The 17,817-nt window shown below is 40.2% G+C and overlaps 1 long non-coding RNA gene across 5 annotated transcripts in view; it reads left to right on the top strand.

Moving 5' to 3' along the window:
* LOC103279704 (uncharacterized) overlaps window positions 1-17,817 on the top strand; it is a 158,779-nt gene that overhangs the window by 68,361 nt on the left and 72,601 nt on the right. For all 5 annotated transcript variants that reach the window (XR_010004333.1, XR_010004334.1, XR_010004332.1 and 2 more), the window contains exon 3: window positions 6,475-6,572. This is a non-coding gene — a long non-coding RNA (uncharacterized LOC103279704). The remainder of the gene's footprint in view (window positions 1-6,474; window positions 6,573-17,817) is intronic.

Genomic DNA, 17,817 nt, shown 5'->3' with positions numbered 1-17,817 from the left:
TCTAGCTTTGAAATACTGTTTCTTAAAAAGTACTGATACCTTTCAAAAACTTGAATTACAGCTTCTGTGTTTAAGAGAGCTCTATGGAATATATAGGGGGAAAGCTGTGAAAAGAGCCTGAAAGGGGCTGCATTTCTAAGGCTAGCATAAGGGCACTCTTCATCCTAGGACAGGAAACTCACTTGCAGCCCAGGCGCTAGAACAGGAAAGGCAGTACTGCGGCCATGAGGGCTTTTTCAGGACAGGGCAGGGACAGCGAGAGGATGGGGATAAAGAAGCATCCAAGTGGCCGTTCATCAGTGCTGGAGCCAAGAACAGTGGCGCAAGATGAACTACTGTTTGTGCTACAACAGCGAAAGCCAATTTATAAGATGAGGCTGCCAGACTGTTTGCTGCCAACATACTAATCTCCTGCTGTTTGCTTCTTGGGACGCTTTGTACTGTGGACTCCGGGGAGGGGTAGTCACAGGCAACTACTGAGAACGGAAAAGTCTCCATGTTTGGCATGTTTCAACTCGATGTGCACAATTTGTGGCTCACTGAACTAAAGCTAGCCCACTATTCACACATTGAGAGAGTGTTCAACTGAGAAATCTTTCTCTTTTTCCCAACTGGCAAAGACATTTTTTTTTAAAAAAATCACTTTCACTTTTTAAACTTGTTTGGCTACAAATATATTAAATGGCTGCGAGTTAAACTGCTGAACTGCTGAACTTGCTGACTGAAAAAATTATTGTTTGAATCTGGGGAGCAGAGTGAGCTCCCACTGTTAGCCCCAGCTTCTGCCAACCGAGCAGTTCAAAAACATGCAATAGGTACCACTTCAGCTGGAAGGTAACGGCATTCCATGTAGTCATGCCAGCCACATGACCTTGGAGGTATTTACGAAGAAGCTCTTTGGCTTAGAAATGGAGATGAGCACCAACCCCCAGAGTTAGACACAACTAGACTTAAGATCAGGGGGAAACCTTTACCTTTACCCCGTGGTTCTCAACCTGTGGGTCCCCAGGTGTTTTGGCCTACAACTCCCAGAAATCCTTGCCTGTTTACCAGCTGTTAGGATTTCTGGGAGTTGAAGGCCAAAACATCTGGCGACCCAAGGATTGAGAACCACTGCCTTTACTTAATATATGTTGGTTTGTTCTTAATTGTCTATATTTTAATTGGCTTGATTGTTTGATGCTTTTAAAACATCTGATCCACATCTTGCTTTAGCTAGTTTGTTTATTATAAGCTTTTGGATCCCCTATTGGGATAGAAGTGGGATACAAATCCATCAAACAAACATATTTAGAGGAATCACAAGTTTTATAAGACCGGCATCATCTGGCATGTTATCATTTTTTAAAATGCACTAATGCATAAAACTGCCAGTACTTGTTCTCTATGATCCAAATGCTTGAGCTCTGACTGTAACTATTTAGATGTAAATATAGTTGTAGGGTTTAAATATCTAAAGCCACCAGCTCCTACCTGATCTTGGAAGCTAAGTAGAGTTGGTCCTGCTCTGTACATGGATGGAAGTCTGCCAGTAAATACCAATATTTCAGAGGAGGGAACTGGCAAAACCACATCTTCAGTATTCCTTGCCTTAAAAAATCCTAGAAAATTCTTGGGATTGCTATAAGTTGAGAGGTGACTTGAATGCAGATAGACCTTTATGGCAAGAGGTAGTTCTCTTCTTCTTCTTCTTCTTCTTCTTCTTCTTCTTCTTCTTCTTCTTCTTCTTCTTCTTCTTCTTCTTCTTCTTCTTCTTCTTCTTCTTCTTCCCCTTCTACACTGCCATATCTGCTTTGAACTGGAATATATGACAGTGGAGAATCATATAATCCAGTTCAAAGCAGATAACACGGATTTTATATGGCAATGTAGAAGGAGCCTTAATAATAATAATAATAATAATAATAATAATAATAATAATAATAACAATAATAAATTAATTTTTGTACCTCACCTCCATCTCCCCAAAGGGACTCTGGGCAGCTTACATATGGCACAAAGTGCAGAAAACAACACATAAAATAAACATAGAGTATAATACAAAAAGTAAAACCAATAGAATATAAAACAATAATAACAATATAAACGCAGAACAATGCCCAATAACCTATAGTGACACCTGTCGTAAAACATGGCTAAACTGTAGACAAAAGCAAGGAAATGGGATAGTGAAATTTATAGCTAAGGAACAAGGGCATAGGATGAAAGTGCAGTGCTGTGTTATTAATTGCGGACCATTGGGGCCAGACATTCTCAAAGGCTTGTTTAAACATCCAAGTCTTCAAATCCCTCTGGAAGGAGTACAGTGTGGGAGCCTGCCTGATCTCCCTGGGGAGGGCTGTCCAAAGCTGGGGGGACACCACCGAGAAAGCCCTCTCCCTCATCCCCACTAACCGCACTGGAGATGGTGGTGGGACCATGGCAGGGCCTTAGTCTTCTATTATTAGTAGTATGTTTCTATCTACTATTTCCAAGCTTTAAGGCTGAAGGTTTAACAGTTGAATTAGCCCATAAAGTAACAAAACTCAATGACCTAGGAGGAAAGAGAAGGGTGCAAATAGGGTAAGAATTATTTGCATCCCTTACTTTTCTTTAAGGAGCTTCAGGGAGATGTATATACTATGCCTGATGTAGCTAGGTAAATCTAGACTTTTATTTTATATATGATGTTTCATTTCTCCCTCTTAGATAGCCATTGAATGATTAATTAATTTCCTACTTTTCTCTCTCAAATAGGACTCAAGGCAACTTAAAGTAAAAGAGTACAAAAGTAGGAATGAAGGCATAAAAATTTAAAACACAATTTAAAAAACACACAACACAAATTTAAACATATCAATTGAAAATCCATACCAATAAGCAGGCTTTTGAAGTGTGAATTTTAATTATGGAATTGTGCTGTTTGAAATTATGTTTTAATTATATTTTAAGTGTTTTTAACTGTCTTTAATCATGTTTTAATAATGATGATATTTAATCCTTTTTAAAAAAAATGTAATTATGTTTTAGCTACATCTTTGAAAAATTAGTGTAAGTCACTAAGAATCCCATTTGGGAGGAAGGTGGGATATAAATTCAATAAATAAATAATGAATAAAATGCATTACATATCCAGTTATAATCCTTTTCTGCCACAAATAGTTACTTACCAAAGACCAGCCTAAATAGATCTTTGTCTACCACCAAAAAGAAAGGAAAGATGCTGCTTAGGGTCCCTCAGCAGGATATTCCAAAATCTAGGACAGTGGTTCTCAACCTGGGGTCCCATGATGTTTTTGGCCTTCAACTCTCAGAAATTCTAACAGTTGGTAAACTGGCTGGGATTTCTGGGAGTTGTAGGCCAAAGACATCTGGGGACACTAGGTTGAGAACCACTGATCTAGGAGCAGGCACCAAGAAAGTTCTGTCTCATTGTGCTAATGAAGACTTTCCCAGAAGATCTCAAGAATTGGGCAAACTTGAACAGGAGAATGTAGCTATTTGGCCCCTCAGGACAAAAAGTCACTTTGCGCCAGGATATAGAGAGACAGGGCAGAGCTGAGCTTATTTAACCCAATGCCACCTTCTGCTCTCTCTCTCGCTTTCTTTGGACCTCATCACATGGAAGTCCTTGATGTGTGGAACAGAAGGGGAATCCATAGGGCAGTGGGACAAATCGTGGTGCAATAGGATGAATCTGTTACCCAGTGCCCTGAATCACCTGCTTGCCCACCACACATCGGAAAGTGTACCTTTCCAGCATACTCCTGTTCTGTCCCCATGATTTCCAATCTGAACACAGGTAGTCTCCCATGTTCAGAATTCCCCATTGTAAAACACTTCACAGGCACAGCCATTATGGAGCCCTGCTAGAAATAGCATCCTGTGATGAGATCTGGCAGGCTCTGTGCTGACTGTGTCAGCAAAGTATTCTAAGACAGGGAATTTACCAAATGTGATGAGGTCCTAAGACCCACTCTCCTGTCACACTGTCAATAGGTGAAGTGCTAATTGGCCAGGGCAGAGTCTTAACTAGATTACCATTTCACAGGTATTTGTGGGAGGTGGTGGGGGAGAACGGAAAAGTCTGGCGAACATTCCTGGCATCTATTTGTTGAGGTGTAAAACTCTGGAACTGTCCGTGTGTCATGCAACTCAAGAGATGGGGAAAGAAACTATCTTCATGGCTAATCTCTGGGTTTTGCCATCATGAGAGCTCATGTAACTTGAGGTTAGGGATTCTTGGGTTTGCCTTCCAGAAGATGGCCAACCTGGGAGCAGTCCAGATTTGGGAGATTTATCTCAGGGGCTCAGGTACTTTTGCCCGGTCTCGGGGAGAGACCAGCTCCACAGCTGTTCCTGCACTAGGTTTCGCTCCCCACTTGCACACCTCAAAGAAAAAAAAACATAAATGACATAAAGTCACTCATATTCAACCATATGCTCTGCATAGCTTCATTATTTCATGGGTCAGTCAACAATGTGGTAAGCCATCTTTGCAGCAGTGTTCTTGCTTATTCTGCTGGGAACAGTCCTAGATCCCTCCCCTCCCTGAATTTTGCATCACTGAAAATAAGATTTGCTCCAAATTACGCAACCAGTGTCATATCATAGTAAAGACTGAACCCAATTCTTTCAAACTGGAAGCAAACATTCTATCTACTACCTCACCTTGCTATTACATTATTTCCCTATATTAATTCAGGTTTATCTTCAAGAATAAAAATTACTTGGTACTAAACATATGTTGAAGTCTGCTTTGACATTTGAGAATATTTCGGATTTTGGCTTATTTCTCTGTATGCTTGTATTTGTGTATGTGTATGTATAAAAATGTTCCTAATTATTACAAATGTTGCTTTGAGCTGGATCTGAAACCGATCACTGTGGAATTGTTTTAAGATTAGCCTTGTCAAATGTGTTTAAATGGGCTAGGCAAATACATACAAATAATTCAGTTATAGGCAAAATTAACTAATGCTCTTTTTCATGGTGAGCTGCTATAATGATTTTATATAGCAGTCAAACTATTTAAATACTAATGTTGCCTTCATGCTGTAATCACCATTCCAGTCAGATGTCATTTTTAGCAGCCTATAGGGAATTCCATCCCTTAATTATTCTTCAATACACAAACCAAGCATTCTTTAATTGGTGTAAATTGAACAGTGTTCCAATGCAAACAAGGAGAGGACAAACTAATCAATGATTCCGTGCATGTCTATTGGAAAGCTATTGCCATTAGATCAAGTAACAAATCCTTAACTCCATGAGCCTCGATTGCAGGAAACTCAAACAAACAGTATGCTAATGCTACATGATGGCATTATTGGCCACAACTGGGAATTTGTGGGGCAGAACTTGAAACCAGAAATGTCAGGGCCAGGAATGTACTGAATATAATACATTTAGATAACAGCAAAGTATGAGGAAGAAATATATGCATCACAGTCAATGGGGGAAGCTATTATTGCTAATCCAAACAGAAGTTATTGTTCTTACTTGTTATACAGTAGAGTCTCGCTTATCCAACATAAACGGGCTGGCAGAATGTTGGATAAGTGAACATGTTGGATAATAAGGAGAGATTAAGGAAAAGCCTATTAAACATCAAATTAAGTTATGATTTTACAAATTAAGCACCAAAACATCATGTTATACAACAAATTTTACAGAAAAAGTAGTTCAATACACAGTAATGCTATGTAGTAATTACTGTATTTACGAATTTAGCACCAAAATATCACAATGTATTGAAAACATTGACTACAAAAATGCCTTGGATAATCCAGAATTTTGGATACGCAAGTGTTGGATAAGTGAGACTCTACTGTATTTCAGAAGTAGCAAAACCACCTTTGAGGATTTTTTTTGCCAAAGAAAACCCCATTAAACTTTATGGGGTTCCCTTATGTCAACAGGGAACTTGAAGGCACATATGAACAGCCCCAGAAAAGTCTGGATCTTGCATCTCTAACCTCCCCCTCTCCCCAGTTTCATGGAACAGATTTGAAGTTTCTATGAGCTGCTCATTTCCAATTTTAGGTTGGAACACTGTAACTAAAATTTGTACAACCCACTTTCTTCCAGTGGCATCCACTTTACCATGTAATTCTCTATGCTAAAGTAGGCCAATACCACATGAAGTGTTGTGACTTTTTCTAAGGAATCCTAAAGTGTGTATTATGATGAGATACTAGATCTTTCTAGCAGCACCTCACTAAACAAATCAATTTCTTCTCCTTTTTCTAAGACTTTTTACAGAGATTGTAAAGAGCCTTTAAGAGAAGCTCTGGGCAACATGCCCAGTGGCCTCTATAAATGTACTAATTGCCTCTATATGAGATAAACCCAGAAGGCCCCAACACTTGCAAAGATTCATTTCTGGAAAGAAGTGAGTAGCTCATGCCTGTGTAGCTCCCCAGAGATACCATTTCATCACATGGTTTTTTTTTCTTTTGCCTCTTACAACGCTGGGGCTCCTCTTCGCCACAGATCCAGACATATCCAATCAGATGACACAAGCTGTGGACGCATCCCATCAATGGGAGAAGTGGCAAGGAGGCATTGAAAGAAGCTTCCTCACCACCATGGTGAGTCTCTCATCTTTTGGCTAGCTCTGACAGAGCGATGTTTGTTTTTTACCCTTTCTCCATCTGATGTGGGAAGTGCCAATGTGCCTTGCCCTGATTCTGCTACCCTTTCCCCATGTGACAGGACAGAAGGGGGGGGGTCATCAGTGTGATGAGGTCCCTAGAGACAATTCCATGCTTCCAATTATCTCAGTTTGACAGGGACTGTCCTGATTGCTGTCCTACTTCTTCTGTCAATTTGAATGATTTCAATTTTCACTCACCTCCTCCCATCTTCCCCCTTTTTCTCTACTTACTTTTTTCTGCAAATAGAGTTCAAATTGCAAAAGAAATTAGTATTACATTAATTCAGCAGAGAGAGGATCAGACAGAATCTTTCCCTTTTCAGTGGGCTCAGGCAAAAACAAACTGCAGCAGCCTCTCGTAGTTTCAGTGTTCTTCCACATTAGTATCTTGTGCTATCTTCTCTACACTATAGTTTCACTTACCACAGGTAGCCCAGTTTCCATCTGTGAAATGGTGGCAGTTATGCCATCCTGGTCCTATTTTAGTTATATTATGGATGAGATTTAGAGATCTTAGAGAATGATCTTTACTTTTTTTTGGCAAAATTTCAGTGCACACTAGATTTTGAAGGCCTCTTTCATGAAGCCTTCAAAACCTACCCCTTGGTGGTTGGGAATTGCATGAGGCCTTGGCCTGATGGAGTGGCATAACTTGGTGTAACTTCCCAAATGGCTTCATGCTGCCTGCCTCTCTGATGTGCTATGTTTGTGCTGTTGGATGCATTAAATTTGAGAGTAAATCCATTCTCAAAATTGAGGTGACGTTCAGAACAATAGATGGCTGAGCTGCTATTTGTCCTCAAGCAAATATTGAGGAAGAAGCACAAATTCTATGAATTTGTATTCATCCAAAAGTTCCTTGTTTTCAAGCTGTCTCCATTGTGGTCCAACCCAGAAAATGATAGAAGAATCCTGACAGAAAATTTGAGTCTCATGAAATGAACCTGAGAGTTCATCATATTAAAATACTGTAGTCAGACATGATATCTGAGCCAAAGCTTCCTGGGGGCCTCGTTGCTGCTGCTGCTGCTGCTGCTGCTGTTGTTGTTGTTGTTATTATTATTATTATTATTATTATTATTATTATTATTATTATTATTTATATCCTGCTTTTTCTCTCCATATGGAGACTCAAAGCGGCTAACATTAAAAGTATTACAATATAATTTAAAATATACAAATATTAAAACAGTATTAAACATCATTAATATTAAAAACAATGCAGATTAAATCTATAAAAAATATAAAACCACAGTTTAAGTGCCTTCAAGTTGCTTTGCAACTTATGAAGTCCCCCTATAGTTTCATAGGATTTTCTTAGACAAATAATACTCAGAGGTGGTTTTGTGACTGCAAACCATATAGCCTACAATACCCAGTATTCATTGTTGGTCTCCCATCCAGGGCTGACCTTGCTTTGGTTTCAAAGATCAGATGGGATCTGGTGACTTTATGATATTCAGGCCCATTTCAATGGGTTAAAGTTTGACTAAATCTAGAATCAGCCCACTATATGTAATGAACATTGAACACATCCCCATCACCTCCATAAGTATGAAACTATTAATGTTCTATCAGCTGAAGGGAGGTTTCAGTTCACCAGCTATAACCAGAGATTTGAAAACAAGGCATGCTTCCTTTGTGAGACACTGCTCCTCTAAACGTATCGATCAGAGGCCCTTGACTATATAGCCTGTCTGGTTTTACTTCTTCTTGTCTTGTTCCCTGTGCAGAACATGTGGGGAAGAGGGAACTCTTTTACAATTTGCTGGCATTTAACAGCTGCTTCTAATTCCTGTTAAATGCAGCCATTGAAGTGCATTGAGAAGAGTGTGTTAGAGATTACAAAGGATGAACTACAGCTCCTAAAGGCCAATAGAACCTAAGAACTATAATGTGCAAAGATGCCATTCTCAGTGGTCTCAATCGTCAAATTAAATCAATTCCTCTTTCACCCTTGAAATCACCTTTGCCTGGCCATGTCAGTTGTCAATGGGAATGGAGAAGCATCTCTGTTTGGAAGGTCAAACCAATAACCTCCCTGGTTTGACTCTGCTGAGATATGTTTTAAGATGGAAGGCAAAGTCTGTGGAAGAATTACATAAATTACACTGAAGCATTGCTAGCAGGGAAAACAGAAGAGATCCCAGGAAATTATCCAATAGGTTGTGGATAGGATTCACTGCCTGATTTAAAGCCAGAGGTTATTCGTATTCTTGTAAATCTCCCAAAGAGCTCCTATTGTCACTCCTTCTTCAGCTCTTTCAGGGCTCTTCTACGCAGGCCCTAAAATCTGAGAGAAACTGGGATAAAAGAGGTTGAGGTGTGGCTAGATGACGTATAAGGAAAATGTGTGCTGATTTGGATTAACAGCTGAAAAACACTTGTTTAAAAGGTATGCTTAAAACCCAATTTCAGCCGAAAAATGAACATATTCACATCACTATATATCCTTGCATTCAAGAAAATCACATGACGTCCTTCCTATACCCTGGTGTGGACTGCTCCAGTGCATGTACGCATTTTAAAATCCTGAAGCAACTGTAAACAAATGGAGCCACAGACACACAAGTGGCTAAATGGAAGCACAATTGGAAAGCAATTACAATGAGAGCCTTTTGAAACCATTCCTTTGTTCTGATATTTATGAAATTAAACAGATCTTGAATTTACAGTAGGTTGAGGAGAGATAATAAGAAATCTGCTTGTGTGCACATTTAGATATCTGCATTAGCACGTATGAGGTCCAGTGCATCTCGGAGAGTCAATTAAAAAATAAAAGAAAATTTCCGCCAAATCTCCCACATCCATCTTGCAGATTTCTAAATTTCACTACAACCAAACCTGTCAGGATGCCGGGGGACCATTTTCCAGGAGTGACAGCTCTGTTTTTGGACTTGCTTTCAGGTACCACATTTTTTAAACCCACTTATTTAGCCCACATTATGAGACTGCCTTCAGTGATGGAAGTGTTAGTCTGGGAGTATCTCACCCAAAAATTAAACAAGCAAGGAAATGGGTGGATGAAGGATGGAAGATAATATGAGCAAGGAAAATAGCAATCTGCCTTGTTTTCTGTGGTATCTAGTGGTGGATGTCTTGGTAAGATTATAAGGGTGAAGATATAAGAGACAGCCCTTGTGATGCTATTAAACATGACACACTATGTATCAAGCACAGTTTAACTGAGTATGCCATTCAAACAAACAAACAAATATCCAGTTCTAACAAACGAGGGAAATGTATAACACACAGTTTTCAAAGCAGTATTTTCACCCACTCTTGCTCTGAGAACATGAGAAGTAGTCCTGAAATCTGGCAACCCACTAGAGAGGAGCCTCTGGTTTTATGGTGGAGCAGGGAAGTTTTCCATCTTATCAGCTCCAGGATATCAGGGAAGAGAACACACGAATGGCCTACTTGTTTATTCTCCCTCCGTGGTTTACTGCTACTCCTGGAGAATCTTTGGCAAACTTTGAAGGTGAGCTATCAGTGAGGACCAATCTTAGGTCTGATTAGATGTTTTGAGCCAGAGTCTTCAGCAAGACATTGTTATCTGCTTCTCTAGAGCAGGGGTGAACAACGTGCAGGCTTTCAGAGTTCAGGCTGCAAATCTTGGCAACTGTAAGTTGACAACTCCCTAGGCTATATTGGCTGGGGATAATGGGAGCTGTAATCCAATACCATCTGTAGGATTGCTTGAGAGACAGGGAATTTTAGAAAGAAGAAGAGGTGCTTTTTGTATTGTGGATCAAGCTGATTTTCTCAAATAGTGCCCCCTGTTAATATACCCATTATGTGCCTTTTATCTTTATTGTAGGGTTTGAGGACACTATTGTTAATACAGAAGCAGTATAATTCCTAGTTCTGTTTAATGTTAAGACTCCTTAAGGATTTGTCAGACTTTTCTGCTGTGAGGATGTTCTCATGCATTCATCTCTGGCCCATCAGTGCAAATAAATATTTTACAGGCATGAATCATTACTTTTCTTTTCTCTTTTGAGAAAATCAAACTTAAAAATGGCGCTACATTGTTTGGTTCTTCTATTCCATTAAATTCTAGTCTACATGATCCTGAACAAACATTTGCTGTCAATATTTGATTTTTTTTAAAAGTCCAACTCAATCAAGTAAATAAAGCATTAGAAAACATAATTTCCTTCCTTCGTTAAACTAAGCCCATTAAGACTTTAACACAAGTATGAATGGAAGACAAAGGGTACATACTTCTCAGAATGTGAAGACCCACTGCACATTTGCATTTTAAAATTAATTGCTGACCTAATTATTTGTCAGTAGAGGCATAAATTAAGCAAATATAACTTACAGGAAAGCCTGAGACACCCACAGGAGTTCTCCTCCCCGCAAGAGTAAATTTTTGTAATGGTCCAGTTCAACAATTCATTTTTTTCTGTCATCTCATGGCTGAAGGAAGAATTTCTACAAAATTCTGCACCATATAGAGAGATGAGAGAGAATGATATACTTAGATCTCCTGTACAAATGAATGATAAGTTATGTCACCAGAGAGAATCAGGAAACACAGCTTTGATTTTAGAAAAAGGAGGATAAATCTTTTTACATCATTCAGTTTATATTTTTTTGCAGTTCTGACTAAAATTTTCCAGAGGACTGGCTCTCTATCCATCCATTATCCAGCCAATTCCCCATCCATGTTAGCATTTTGTGTGTGCCTTCAATTTCCCCACTGACTTGTGTGACCTCATGAACTTTTCTTTCTTAGGCAAAAAAAAAACTCAGATGTGGTTCACCAGGTCCATCCTCTGAAATATTACTTAGGCTGGATCCACACTGCCTTATATCCCAGGATCTGATCCCAGATTTTCTGCTTATCCCAGATTATCTGGTAGTGTAGACTGATATAATCCAGTTCAAAGCAGATAATATGGGATCAGATCCTGGGATATAAGGCAGTGTGGATCCAGCCTTACAGTGCTTGGTATTTGTTGGCAGTCTTCCATCCAAGTATTAACCAGGACCTATCTTGCTTAGCTTCCAAAATCAGATAGGATCTTGTGCCTTTTAGGTAGTTGGGCCACATTAGCATTAGCCACCTTAATATGCTGTAATAATCAAGACATTGAGTTATTCATAGGCCTTCTGATGTAGATTGTTGCAGCAAGCATCTTGGGGGTTTCCAGACTACACACTTCTCATGCTTTGAGACTACTTTTAACTCTCATGTTTCCATTCTGAGATTGGGAGTTTAGGGAGGGACATCAGGAGTTCTGAGCCTGGATGCTTCAGTGCCTTGTCAGACTACAAATCCTAGGATTCCATAGCACATTGTTATGACAATTGAACTATCATAGTGCTGTAACTGTGTTCTGTGAAAGACAGCTATGCCACTCAAATCCCGGTGAAGCAAACAGAATTAAATCCACTGTGGTGTCATGGAAGCAATATCTGACTAGACGGCCAAGATGAGCCAGGGTGCTCATTACAGTATCTAAGGGCCCATTCAGACAAGCCCAAAAAGCAGGATCTGCCTGTTTTTTTTAAAACCAGGGGACATTCAAATGATATCCCCAGTAAAAACAAATTAATTCGAATTAATTTGGATTAATTAATTAGATAGCCCATTAGATCTGGGCCTTCCTAAAAGGCCTGGGTCTAATGGGGTATTGGGCCTGTGGGGATTCACTCCCGGGACTACCCATGGTGAGTCCCCACAGTCATATCACTTCTTCAGGCTTCCAAAAGCCCAGAGGAGGAGCATGACAGCACCGCTCCCCTCCCAGCCCCCATTCTCTCCCCCAAAACTTACCCCACAGGCTTGCCAGATACAGACTACCTCTCCAGAGAGCTTTGGAGTCACTTTAGAATTACATTTTAGGGGGGGGATTTTCCCTAGCCCCCCTCCCCCCTCCAGTGTCATTCTGAAGTGACTTCACAGACTCAGGAGGGCATGTAGGCACCATGAGAGGAAAATCCCAGGGTTGTCGGAGGGGTGGGAACTACAATGCAGGTGAAAACAGATTAGTTTAAGTTGTTTTCGCCCACATTTTATTTATGTCTGGAAGCGCCCTAAGCTGTAGGTAGTTCACAAGTTCTTGTAATGATATGAGGAGCATAGAAGGACAAGTGTATCACTTTTAAGATGAGATACAAGCCCCCTTCACAGCATGCAGAAACACCATCTTGTTTTACAGTTCTACATCATAAACTGCCTCCTCTCCCATAACTTTCCTTTTTATTTTTAATTCTAGGCTAACTGCTAGAAACTGTCATTTCCTCTTATGACATGAAGTTAAAAAAAACATATGGCTTAATAGCAAACCTTCTAATATGCCACCAGATAACAAAACATGCAAATTCTGTGGCCAACATGGTGCTTCTAGAGGGTCCACTTGTAAGAGGAGGAGAGCAATCCCTGATTGTTTCTGTAGCTGAATGAACCACTCTCCTGCTCCTTTCATTCTGTGACTGCTTCTATCTGTCGTCAGCTGGCATTGGCAACCTGGCGTATAGGATGTTTTTCTGATCTTTTTTGCACTCATTAAATACAGCTGTCACAATAGCGAGTGCGAGAAAGCGTGCCAAACTTTATATGCCACGTCAAAATAAAGGAGAAACATTTTTATATTTTTAAAAAAACAACCCACCACCACCACGCTCAAACCTTTGAGCTTCTCCTTGAGAAATGCTGAAATCCTTTTTATGTTGTTGTCTTTGACAATCCAAATTGTTCCATGGCAACATGCATTAAAATTTCACTGCGGAACAAAACGTCAACCTTCAGAATTATTAAAAAATGTAACAAACAAATAAATAAATGAAACTACAAAGCTAAGCTGACTTCTCAGTAGTATAAAGAGCTTGGACCTGAAGTTGTCCTGAAGTTGTCACCTGATATCTAGGGCGGAAGCAAAACAGCTCTCGAAGAAACATAGTAAGACTGCATTGTCATAAAGCATTCTTTTTCTACATTTGACTTGAAGATCTCAGTTTTAGAAAAGGAATCCATTCTACTAGTCCTGCTTCAAGACTACCTTCTTTCAACAAACATTGCCGGAAGCAATTTCAGTGGGCTGCAGCATTGAAACACTTCATGTTTTCTCCCTGTCCCCCTCCCTTCCTACCTTTTTTCTTTTTCCATGTCTTTTTAGACTGTGAATGTGCTTTCAAACCCCCTGAATTTCATAGGGTTTTCTTAGACAAGAAATGCTCAAAGGTGGTTTGCCATGGCTTTCCTCTGAATATAGCCTACAGCACTTGGTATTCCTTGGTGGTCTCTCATCCACGTACAGGCACACCTCATTTAACAAAACCTCTTACAAAGAAGCTCATTTTACAAAGTATTTTAGCCCACCCAGCCCCCATCATTTCCTTCTTACATTCTGTCTTGGCAGAAGTTTTTTAAAAATAGCGTTGATGCATGGAAGATAGTGAAAGAGGGCTGGAAAAACACAGCCCTTTGTTTCCAGATTGTAGCAGTGCTTCTTCCGTAAGCAAAACATGCAAGTTTGAGATAGGAAAAAATTTGGATTCTTCTCCAGTTGATCCTGCTCTAGGTGGCTGTGCTTGCCTACAACAGGCCAAGAAATCAGCAGCTCCCTCCAGAATCCCCCACTGAGAGCCCTTTTACACATGCCAAAAATCCAAGAGTAATTGGGATTTTAAATCCCACTTCCTCTTGGGATGGAGGCCACACAGGATTTTGCAGGGGTGATGGCTAGATGCTCTCCTGTGTTGATCCCAGATCAGCATAGGTAGGCAAAAACACTGCCAGCCTCCCCCTCTCTGCCCTCCATTTCCCCCTACACTTACTAGAAGAAGATTCCGACAAGGCTTGAAGTCTTCTCCCCACCCTTGGAAGAGCTGTGATAGGGCTTTGGGTGGGAGAGGAGGATTTCTCCAAGGTTCTGCCAGGGAGAAGTGGGGGGGGGGGGGGAGGCTCCAGGCCTACATTGGATCTTTCCTCTGGTAAATTGAGAGGGAAATGGAGGCCACTGAGGGAGTTTACAGGGAGGAGGGAAGGAAAGCATGTGTTTTTCATGCCTGCAGAGATACACAGGCATGGAAATATGTGTTTTTTTCAGGAGGAATCAGGTTTAAAGGGCACCTTTTAAACATGTGTTTTCCAACCTTTAATCAGATTCCTCCTGATTCCTCCCACATTTTGGATAAATGCCAATTTAACCTGGGTTGTAATGCATATGTAGAAGGGCCCTGGGCATGTATCAACAGCAAAAAAAAAAAAAAGAAAAAGAAAAAAAGAAAGAGAGAGAGAGAGAGAGAGAGAGAGAGAGAGAGAGAGAGGAGAAAAGCCTGTGGCCCCTTCCACACTGCCCTGTATCCCACGATTTCATCCCAGATTATATGCTTATCCCAGATTATCTGACATTGGAGACTCATATTATCCACTTTAAAATAAATATAATAATAAAGCAGATCATCTTGGATCAGATCCTGGGATATAGAGCAATGTAAGAGGGACGTGAGTCACTAGTAACCCTAACAAGTTAAAACCCCCACACAGAACTACCCTGTTTCCCCAAAAATAAAACATACCCATAAAATAAGCTGTAGCAGGATTTCTAAGGATTTGAGCAACATAAGCCATACCCTGAAAATAAGACATAGTGATAGGCATGGCTATGCAGCGTACAAGGTCAGCTCCAGGGACAGTCTGTGGGTCTGTCTCACCCCCCCCCCACAAACACCAGTAAACAGTCTGTGGGTCTCTCTCACCCCACACAAACACCAGGGGATAGGGGAAAAGCTTCAGCAAGCAGTCTTCTACTGAGCCCAGAGAGATCATCCCATAAATGCATATTGTTGTACCATACTTAATAAAAAATAAGACATCTCCTGAAAATAAGCCATAGTGTGTCTTCTTGAGAAAAAAATAAATATAAGACAGTGTCTTATTTTCGGGGATACACTGTATGTAGAACTGCTCTTTTTAAAGTGGTACAGGAACCTAGCCCTATTCTTTCTGTTCTTTGTATCTAAATTTATTTCCAAGTATATATTACGCTACATCTAATGAAAACTTGTTAAATTGATACTTCTTCAAGTTTCATTGATTCAATGGGTCTCCTCCAGCTGGGACTACCAATTGGTTTTATGCCTACCCCTTCCCTGAATTTTTTATACAAAGAAAAATGTCTAGTCCTAAGAAAAGCAGCAAAAGGGGTAATCATGGTTATGTTTAAATGACACACAAAGCCTTTAACAATATCTTAAAAGGGAATAACAATTACATTATTCAAGTTAAATACCACATATGTCTGAAAGCAGCAACCCAAGTTAAAAGAATTTCAGTTGAAATTGTTAATATTGCAAATGCAAATGTTATACAAGGTCTCAAATGTTTACATTTATATTTTATAATTTTCCCTACCAAGAGGCATTTTAATTCCTTTTTGTGACCAGTTCTGGCCAGAAAATATCCTGGACTTTTCAAACAATACTGTAAGCAAAACTAAAAGAGAGGCAGACCAAAATGATAACCCTCCCCACATACTATGAGTGGGAACTGACCATATTGAGAAGCAATATGAAAGGAAGCATAAATATATTGTACATCATCTAGTTTTTATTTTAATAAAATGTAATCAAATGTGAATTGAATACTCAATTTCATACTTTGCACATGTACATTCCTTTTGGAAACCCACCTCAGAAGTGCTGTAATGTACTTGTGTTGTCTTCTACTTTTGCTTCTCACATCTACGCTAAATGTTAAAAGATCAAAACAGCAGTTTTACTTATGGCATTTACTTATGGGCCCAATTCAAGGTGCAGGTTATTACCTACAAAGCCCTAAACGGTTTGGGAGCCACCTACCTTAGAGACCGCATCTCCCTCTATGAACCCACACGTTCTCTTCGCTCGTCGGGGGAGGCCCTCCTCTCGCTTCCACCACCTTCGCAGTCGCGGTTGGACGAGAGAGAGGGCCTTCTCCGTCGTGGCCCCCCGACTTTGGAACTCGCTCCCCAGGGAGATCAGGCAGGCCCCTACCCTCCTCTCCTTCCGGAGGAGCCTAAAAACCTGGCTCTTCAAAAAGGCCTTCGACGATTAACTATTAGGTTGAACTATCTGCCCATCCAACTACAGGTCTTTTCTGCCACTACTATTTTGCACTTTATTGAGAAACTACCTCTCCCATTTGATATACTTTGCACTTTGGCCCAGATCCTTGTTTTACTCTTCTGCTTTTAATATTTTATGCTATATGCTGATTACTATGATGGTTTTATTGATATTGATGTTTTATTGTTGGTATAATTGTTTTATCATTTTATTGTTGTATGTTTTCGGGCTTGGTCCCCATGTAAACCGCTCCGAGTCCCCATTGGGGAGATGGGGCGGGGTATAAAAATAAAGTTATTATTATTATAATATTATTATTATCCATATTGAAGGCTGAAGAAGCAAGATTGCACATAAGTGCCATTGTGCATTGTACATGCAGATGTGCATTGTGCATTGCAGTCTTGCATTTGACATTTGCTTGTATTTTTATTTGTGCGGTGTTATAATCCACTAATGCACATTTTTCAAGTAACTCCTCAATGCAGGATCTCAGCCATAATTTATTTAGAAAACCTCAATGAATTGGGCAGTCTTTATCTGGAAACTCAGAGCATAAAAATTGATCCAGCTGACCCGTTTTGTTGAGGTGGTTTTGTAGCAGATGTGCTACTATTGAAAAAGTCCTCTCCCATTGGTACTTGTAGAAATTGGAAAAGTTACTTTTCTTGATTACAACTTACAGTGGCTCTCTTTGTCCTGGAAATTCCCTTCAATAAAGGCTTTACCAGATCACCAGATCTGTTAATGGAAAAAAAAACAGCCATCATTCAGGATTTAATTCTGGATGAGTGTGGAGATCTGGTGTGCATAATGGAGACCTTGTTGGATGAGGCTAGGGGGTGCAATCTCTCCCAGCTTTGTCCACCAGGTTATTCCATTTAGCACCAACCTATATCTGGGGGGGCACACTGGTCTATAGGGATTCCATCTCCTTGACCAGGTGTGCCATCCCACAGTCAACCAGTTTTGAATGTGTCCACCTGAGGGTAGGTGACCGGGACAGAATAGGGATTCTTTTAGTGTACCGACCACCTTGCTGCACTACAGTCTCCCTGCCTGAGCTAGCCGGGGTGGTCTCAGGCCTGGCATTGGAGTCCCTATGGCTCATTGTGCTG

The sequence above is a fragment of the Anolis carolinensis genome, chromosome 3 (genome assembly GCF_035594765.1).
Source record: "Anolis carolinensis isolate JA03-04 chromosome 3, rAnoCar3.1.pri, whole genome shotgun sequence".
NCBI lineage: Eukaryota > Metazoa > Chordata > Lepidosauria > Squamata > Dactyloidae > Anolis > Anolis carolinensis.
Note: the sequence above shows the minus strand (reverse complement) of the source record. Positions and strands in the feature narration are given on the sequence as shown.